Here is a 9,093-nt window from a genome sequence, read left to right as displayed (position 1 = left end):
GAAAGCTTATGCTCAAATAAATTGGTTAGTCTCTAAGGTGCCACAAGTACTCCTTTTCTTTTTGCGAATACAGACTAACACGGCTGTTACTCTCAAACCTGCCACCACCAAGTGTCTAACAAATAAATAACAGGGAAAGAGCCCGCTTGGAAACGTCTTTCCCCCAAAAATCCTCCCTAACCCTACACCCCCTTTCCTGGGGAAGGCTTGATAAAAATCCTCACCAGTTTGCATCGGTGAACACAGACCCAAACCCTTGGATCTTAAGAACAATGAAAAAGCAATCAGGTTCTTAAAAGAAGAATTTTAATTGAAGAAAAAGTAAAAGAATCACCTCTGTAAAATCAGGATGGTAAATACCTTACAGGGTAATCAGATTCAAAACATAGAGAATCCCTCTAGGCAAAACCTTAAGTTACAAAAAGACACAAAAACAGGAATATACATTCCATTCAGCACAGCTTATTTTGTCAGCCATTTAAACAAAACAGAATCTAACGCCTATCTAGCTAAATTACTTACTAAGTTCTAAGACTCCATTCCTGTTCTGTTCCCAGCAAAAGCATCACACAGACAGAGAGAACCTTTGTTTCTCTCCCCCTCCAACTTTGAAAGTATCTTTTCTCCTCATTGGTCATTTTGGTCAGATGCCAGCGAGGTTATCCTAGCTTCTTAACCCTTTACAGGTGAAAGGGTTTTTCCTCTGGCCAGGAGGGATTTTAAAGGTGTTTACCCTTCCGTTTATATTTATGACACCATTAAAGAAGCATAGCCACAGAAAATAAGTTTGATTGAACCACAAGATGACGTTTTTCCATGCCACCACTCCCAATGCCAGTGAAAACGCCACAGTTAAATTATTTGTCAGGCATCTTCAAGAAAAAGGGCAAAATATAATGGGCAAAATCCTGGTGCAGCTCCACAGACACACTAAATGATGTTTGTGCTACTCCACAGTGGGATTCCTGATTGTGCAAAGCCAGTTCTACGATACCCTCAACCCCTTTCAATGGAGAGGACATGATGGGGAAGGAGGGGTTGTGACCAGACCACGCTGGCTTTGCAGTGGGGACCTGAGCAGTGAACCCCTCCCCAAATCTGCCTCCTGCTGTTCCATGGTCTAATTTGTGAAGCTCCTGATAGACTGAAAAATAGTCCATCAAAGCTGATGAGCAAAAACAATGCTTTTGCTTCAGAACTGAATTCTCTCCCCTTCCCATTCCCCTGGTTTAAATTACCTTCTCTCTGCCAGGTCCTTCTTTGCTACCTCCTCCCTCCCTGCTATTTTCTCCTCTCCGGTCCCCATTTTCTCCCCAGTTCTGCCCTGGGTCCCCTCTGTTCATTCTCTAATCCTAGCTAACTTTTATATTTCTCCAGAATCATATTTCTTTATGCAGCAGCTATTAAAGTTCTGGAGCTGCCTGGGGTGATTACCCTGCCGTAGGTATTGTATTAGCTAGCCTGAGTCTGCCCGCTGAGGTCCCTTGCCCACCTTCCTGTAAATCCTGGCACAGGAGATGTGCGAGGGCCATGGGTAAGGCCAAGGGCTGGAGGGAGTAGGGACACGTGCTCTAGCACCTCAGCAGCTCTGGCTAGCACCACCAGTCAACTTCAATTGCACTCCTTGAATGCCTGAATTATGCCAGGGCAATTTTACCTTGTGCAGCAAGACGAAAACAGGAAGGCACAAAAGTGGTTTAAAGCTACCTTTGCCCCACCCCTTCCCCCTGGCTTTGAAGTTTATGCCAAACCTCTAAGGATGTCTATACTGAAATTAGACACCTGTGGCTGGCCCAGGCCAGCAGCCTCAGCCTCACAGGGCTCAGGCTATGGAGCTGTTTAACTGCTCTAAGACCCCGTAAGGTGGGAGGGTCCCAGAGGCCAGGCAGCGGCCCAAGCCCGACAGCTACACTACAGTTAAGCTGTCCATTAGCCCAAGCATCATGATCCTGAGTCAGCTAGCATGAGCCAGCTGTGGGTGCCTAATTTCAGGGTAGACATCCTTAGAGGTACAGCACAAAAGGGCACCTAACTCCTTTTTTGATTAAGTAGCATAGATTTTAGAGTAACAGCTTTAATCTGGCACTAAATTCTCAACAATGATTTATTTTCATCTGCTATTTTAAGTGTCTCAGTGTGCAAACAAATCAGTTCCTTCCCAGTTGGTGGAGGTAGAAAACGCTGTATGGCTTTGAATGAAAATGTAGACTTGCTCTTAACTATGGAGTTGCTACTTATGCCTCTGTAATACCATTATCCCTTTTGTTGTCAACACTTTAAATGTTCAAGGCAAATTAATGCCAATGTAACATTTTTAAATAAATGCCATTAGGGTTCAATTTTATGATCAGATTCTCAGAAATGCTTTGGTGGAAGGCTGGAAAATGTGGTTTTGTGTTCAAAAAGGAGATTCCAGCCAGATCTGAATAAAATCAAGCCAACAAATGCAAGTTTCCTAATGCTTATCACTTTTAGTTAGTGCCAGTCTGCCAGCATTAAAATTTGTCTATGATACTTTGTGTATTAAATGAACTTTTTCTGTTGAGAATCTCTGTTTTATATGAATACCAATAGTACAAAGGAGGACGATTGCATCCCAACAAAGCACCTGCAGAGCATATACGAAATCACAACTTGGAACAAATGTTCCAAAACGACACTTAATGCGTGTCCATTCTTGCCCTAATACTGAATCTGAAGCTCCACCATTATCTATCCTGCAACTGCTTGACCTATTGCAGTGGTGTGGCTGCTCCTGGTCTTGGCTCCTTTATGTTGACTCTGCCACTTTCTGTTATGTATCTGCTTATTAATATCTTACCTCCACCAAAAAGAAAAATCAAAATGTGATAATTTTCACATCCATGGAAAATGGCCTCCTGCTTATTTCTCTTCCTTTCAAAGAGTACAGCTGAATATTTTTTTCTCTAATGCTAAACATGCAGGCTCAGTAATTAAATTAAAACCCAATGCAGCATTTTTACCTCTGCTTTCGTTTTCTAAGTATGTTATCTACAGCATTCAGGAATGTGGAAAATAAGGGTATGGTGCTTACACTGAAAGCAGTAAGATTCATTTAATCACTAACACACAGATGACAGCAAATGTACAAAGTATTATTATTATTACTACAACACCACTGATGGGCCTGGTGCTTTACAGATGTGCCCTTTAAAAAAGGATACATTTTTTCACCAAAGAGTTCATAGCTTGTGCTCAAATCCTGAGATGTTTGCTAAGTATTTATTCAAACTTCCTTAGGAGCCAGATCCTTGGCTCCGTGTTCTGTTCACCTTGAGGGGAGAGGGCTAAAGTAGCTTTAATCCACCTTTTCTCTGTCAATATCCTAGGGCCACTGAGTGATGGTCTAATCCTTAGGTGCACTTTAGAGCAAGTGCTTATGGGCCTAGGTGCTGTTCCACAGCAGCAATTGCAGAAGTGTGGAAATTTCCCATTTTCCCTGGCCACACTCTCTACATCCCTTAGATGGCAAAGGAGCCTTTGTGGCAGCTCTACGTTAGCCAGCATTGCCCTAGACAGCGGGAATTCTCAGCCTGACAGAATTTTCAAGCTGGAGCAGTGCAAAGCAGCCTTACCAGACTGGAGCAGTTGGCCCAGTGAAAGCTGCAGGTATGCAGCACCTATCAGGATTTGGCCCTAAATTGGAGAAACCATAACTTTAAAATAATAGATTAAGCTCAAAAGTAATATGGTATAAAAGCTAGACTACTATGTACAGTGTTGGTTCTTTAGGCAAGTTTCAGAACAATTCAGAGAAGGGCAGGAAAGTAGATTTATACTGAAATCACATGATGCAAAGGCTTAAAAGATTTTACATGTTTAGCCTGAAAAAAAAAAGGAAACTGGTAGATTATCTCTTTACTGTTTTTCTAGAGGGAATATAAAAGGATCTGGACATGACCTGTTTTACCAACATAACTGGAATGTGTGAAAGTAGTGGAAAGATATAACCAATAATAAAGAACAGTGAAACCAGAATAAGAGGAACATGGAATTTATTAACAATATTCTTTGAAGATGGGCTGGAATTTATGTGTTTACATAGGAACTTTACATAGGAAATGCACAGAAATAGTTTGACAAATAATACAAGCTTAGTTATTAACAGTACAGATGAATGAGCAAGCATATTATCTTATAAGTGTTTATTATTTCTTAAGAACCAACATTGTGCTAAGCACATATATCAAGACAATTCTGGGGAGTTTATAATCTTATGCATAGATATACAAAAGCCTATATACTATGATGTATAAGAAACACCTTTGTACAGCCTAATTGACATGCTAGAAAGAAATGAGAAAGGAAAATGAATGACTATATAATGCATAGAAAAAGAAGGGGAACAGAAGAGTGCAAAGGAGAAAGTGATACCAGACAGGTTGACTCAGTGCTGGTTCTCAGCTGATCCACCTCCAAACCAGGTCATGAGTAGCTACTATAGACTCATAGATGTAAAAAGTGAGGGTTTCTCTATAACCAGTTGTAACTTCTAGTTGGCATAACAATCTGAAAAAGAGCTCAAGGTCTGGCCGCAGGAATTCATATTGTATGGGTTTTTCAGTAAATTAAAAATGCCATTTATCATGAAGAAAAGTTTAGTCTAGTAGTCAGTGAATCAAAATAAAGAACACATTAAATAAAATGCTCACATTGGAAAGGAATTTAATAACCAGGGCACACGGCCACATAGCCTAAAAATTAGGAAATTAAGAGCAGCAAGGGAATCCTTTCAAGCAGAGCCATTTCACTCAGGATGGAAAACACACAGAGTAAGTTATCAAGTAAGGTCATAAAAGCCAATGGCATAAATGAATTTAAGAGACAGCTAGACATTTTTATGGAGAGAGGGGATTGAATCATTCAGAGCCAGTGACAAATCAGGGAGATGGGGCTGAGATAAAATTAACGAGGACAGGCTTGCTTGCGGCCAAAGACATTTTGCTGTCCAGCAATGCCTTATGTCCTCTGTCATCACATCCTAATCTGATACTGACATCTGAAGGTAGCATGAAATCTAATACACCTCTCTTGGTATATTCAAAAAGAAAAGGACATCAAAATATTTTTTCACAGAGGGAAGAACTCAATTTTGTCTATTCTCTTTTCAATACATGCACATAGTTCTAGTTGATGCTAACAAACCGCAGTTACTGAGTGCGCATTATGATGTGCATTAGGAACACTAAATGTTTGTCCCCAGTTGTTTTGAAATTTTCCAAAGAGCCCTATAAGGAGAGAAATAGCATTCAAACACATGGACTTCAGCTTTCATACAATCTTTTTCTTCTTCTTTTTCTCCCTCAAACCTTGGACAGGAATCTGAGAGATTCCCAAACCACTGCAATACTTCCCTGTGGTTGTGTAGTAAGGGTAGCTGATTCAACTGGCCTGTGATCATTGAGATACTTCTATATGAAGATGCTATCGAAATGTAGTGGCAGATTGTGGCAGGATCCTTGAAGCACCGGCATCCAGACCCTGAGCTCACATGTACCCTAGGAATTTGTAACCATACAGCACTGGGCTACATGAATGTGATACCAGTGTTTTGGAAGCAGCAGATCAGGCCATGGGTTTGTCTTTGTTAGGATATAGATATTCAGGCCTATCTGTAAAGGCCTATACTCTAAGTGTATTGTTATCATTTAGCTAGTTATAGAGGTATAAAAGAAAAGAATCAAAATCACTGTCTGACTGTATAACGCCTTTTCTCACTGTGACAGTCTGAGGCCCTGTTCTTAGGCTAAGATCTTTGGCTAAGCAGCAGAGGCAGCCATAAGCTGGGAAGCGACTGGTCACATCCTCACATTCCAAACTAGTCACATTGAAAGAAGGTGCTATTGGGCTGTTAGGAATACAATCCTGTCCTGATAGTGCCTATCACCTCCAGAGAAAGGGAAGTGCCTAGAAAATGTAAAAGGAAACTTAGTTTGATAGCATCCTGTCTGGCAAGAACTCATTTATCAATAGACACAGCTGGGAAACCCTTATGTCTTTATAGATGTAGTTGTGAAATCCTCATTTCTGTGTTGTTCTATCATTGTAGTCCCCATTTCCCTACTGTTTGCCTGTATAATCTCTGTCTGGTTCTGTGATTGTTTCTGTCTGCTGTATAATTAATTTTGCTGGGTGTAAACTAATTAAGGTGGTGGGATATAATTTGTTAAATAATCATGTTACAATATGTTAGGATTGGTTAGTTAAATTTCAGGAAAATGATTGGTTAAGGTATAGCTAAGCAGAATTCAAGTTTTACTATATAGTCTGCAGTCAATCAGGGAGTAAAGAGGGGGAAATGGGAACAGGGAATGGGGATGGGAAATTGGAATCATGTTTTGCTAAGGGGGGAATGGGAACAGGGACACAGGTAAGGCTCTGTGGTGTCAGAGCTGGGAAGGGGGACACTAAGGAAGGAAACTGGAATCATGCTTGCTGGAATTTCACCCCAATAAACATTGAATTGTTTGCACCTTTGGACTTCAGTTATTGTTGCTCTCTGTTCATGCGAGAAAGACCAGGGAAGTAAGTGGGTGAAGGAATAAGCCCCCTAACAGTCTTCATCAGTGGTGAAAGAACTGGTAAATGCTATGCTTCCTCTGCCTCAGAGCAAGCAGAGAGCTGTGTGCCAGGAAACTCGATATACCAAGTGAGAGGATGCAGGAAAGAAGCCCTAAAATTTGAGGAAGGTAGCATGTCACTGAGCTGGTTTTGAAAGTACAAAGGCCCTCAAGAATAGGCATCTTCTCCAGGAGGTTGAAGATGTCTCAGCTGGGTGAAGCTGAATTGTAAAGCTACTGGTAGAAAGAGGCCTTTCAGATTGAAGAATCTTCCATGCAGACATTCAACCACCAGATAGGTTTTTGTGATCTGTTTCTTTCTTTGGCTCCACCGTGTACCTCCGTGGCATTAGAGTAGAGAACACACTGCTTGACAGTCCATTTCCCTTGCCCAGTCACAGACAGATGTCTCTAAGATCAGTGAGACAAGACACCAGTCAGTATGCTCCTAATTCTGACAAAACACCAAGAGCCAATTGTCTGCCAGTATGACTCTATTGACTCAAGCATTGTATAGTTGTGTTCCAGCTACCTCTTCTGTCCCTCCTTTCAATGAGTGGGAGAGGGAGGAAAGGACTTTCTAGCTCTGATCATGACCATATTGATAGGAGAAGGAAGAACGTGTTAGGGATCGTGATTGGTTTCTGGAGTGGAGAGGGCAGACACCTTTTGATGAATGTTAAAGGCACCAAATCCAAACACCCCTTAATTCTACTGAGAATCTGTGCACATTCTCAGTCATCACAGTACTGGTGCTCCCAGAGGAATCCTTTTTAGAGGGCGACCTCCTGGAAGTGATTAAAATAAGAGAGCAGCGTTCTGTTCATTTATATCAGGTATTTAAGGAGTATTGTGGTCAGCTGGGCAAGTGTATGTACATAAATTCCAGCCCACCGCTGATCTCAGGTTAGTGAATGGTGGTGTGCATGGATGGGAGCTGCTAAAGTGAGTTTTTAGATGCGTATTTTGTAGACAATCACTATTATTCTTAGATTCTGAAACTGTTGTGAGGCTAATAAAACTTAAAGCTTCTCTCCATTATTGACACGGTGGTTTTTTTTCTCTGCTTATGGATAAAGTAATCCATATACAAGCAGAAGCTACTTCCTGATTAGAATTTTTCTCCCTAATACATTGTATGTTTCTCTCTAAAAATATAACGGATCCCTCTCCGTAGGTAGGCTTAAAAAGAATCTTAGAAAGTACAGCATTAATGTAAAGTTTCTGTATTGAGTGTATAATATAAAGTGTTTATTTTACTCTGAGATATATAAATGTTGATACAGTATGAACTTCTAGCTGTGATAGTGAAAACTAAACTCAAAACAATACTAATTTGAAAAGTGCCTGATGTGATTAGACTTGCACGGAATGCAACAATAAAAAGAAAAAAGGACTTATTTTGTTTTCTCCTTTGCCATTTCCATAATAATTTGCATACTAAAATCTTACATCCATCAGAATCCCAGCATGTGACACACCTGTGTGCAGAACTTCACTTTTAAAAATAGAATGAAATAGACTGTTACGGGCCATCAGGTTCTGGGATCTCTGCAAGATCAATGTGCTTAGCTCCTGTGGAGGAGAAAGAGGTGGAAGTACCTCAATTTGCTCTTGTCTTAAACAACCATCTCTGACTGACCCAGGAACTTTATTGATAGATTCTGAAGGAAGCTGAGGTCAGCTCTGCTTGGGTGGAAAGATTAGTCACTGGAGTGGTATTTAACTAGCAGCATCATTAAGATACCTAAAGACAATGATAATGGCAGCATCATTGTTAAACATGTTTCAGAATCTGCCGTTAGAAAAATAACTGCATAAACTAAGCTCCCTTGAATTTAAACTCTCTAGTATATATTAAAAAAACAAGGCTGCACTGGCACAAATAGAAAACTGAAGACAAATCAAAGTTTGTCTGATATTTCCATGAACTTCTAACCACTCTTCAGTGTAGTAGTCATGGAGAATGAGCTTTCCAGAGGGCTTTAGAGAGAGCAAGAGAACAAAATTCTACTACAGTCGCATAATATGGTTTTTGTGATGCCATGATGCAATAAAATAAAATTGTGAACTCCAATGCTTAGAATGGTTGTCCTGCCCTAGTTGGATGTATAGAGAACATCTAGTATGATACAGAAAATGTTTCTGGGACAATTTTCTTTGTCTTGTCTCATGGTTGAGTGGAGAAATGCTTTGAAGGAAAGCAAGGAAAGTCAAAAGAAATATGATCAGAGCAGAGGAAAGGGAGCTGGGAACACCTGATTTTCTAACCCCTGCTCTGATGACACTTCTTCCTTCTCTTGGCCTGGGACAATTCACTCTATTTGTAGGTACTCTGATTCCACAGATATGACAGTGGTGTAAATCCTAGATAGATTTCTCATATCCTCAGTTACCTCATATCCTCCATAAAAATGGAGCAAATAATAATAAGCTCCCACACAGGCAGTTTTATCAGGATTACTGAGTTAATGTGTGGAAAGCACTTTGAAGATGGGAAGCATTGTACAAA

Source organism: Lepidochelys kempii, chromosome 11, assembly GCF_965140285.1.
Source record: "Lepidochelys kempii isolate rLepKem1 chromosome 11, rLepKem1.hap1, whole genome shotgun sequence".
In the NCBI taxonomy this organism is placed as follows: Eukaryota; Metazoa; Chordata; order Testudines; family Cheloniidae; genus Lepidochelys; species Lepidochelys kempii.
This window is presented reverse-complemented; position numbering follows the sequence as displayed.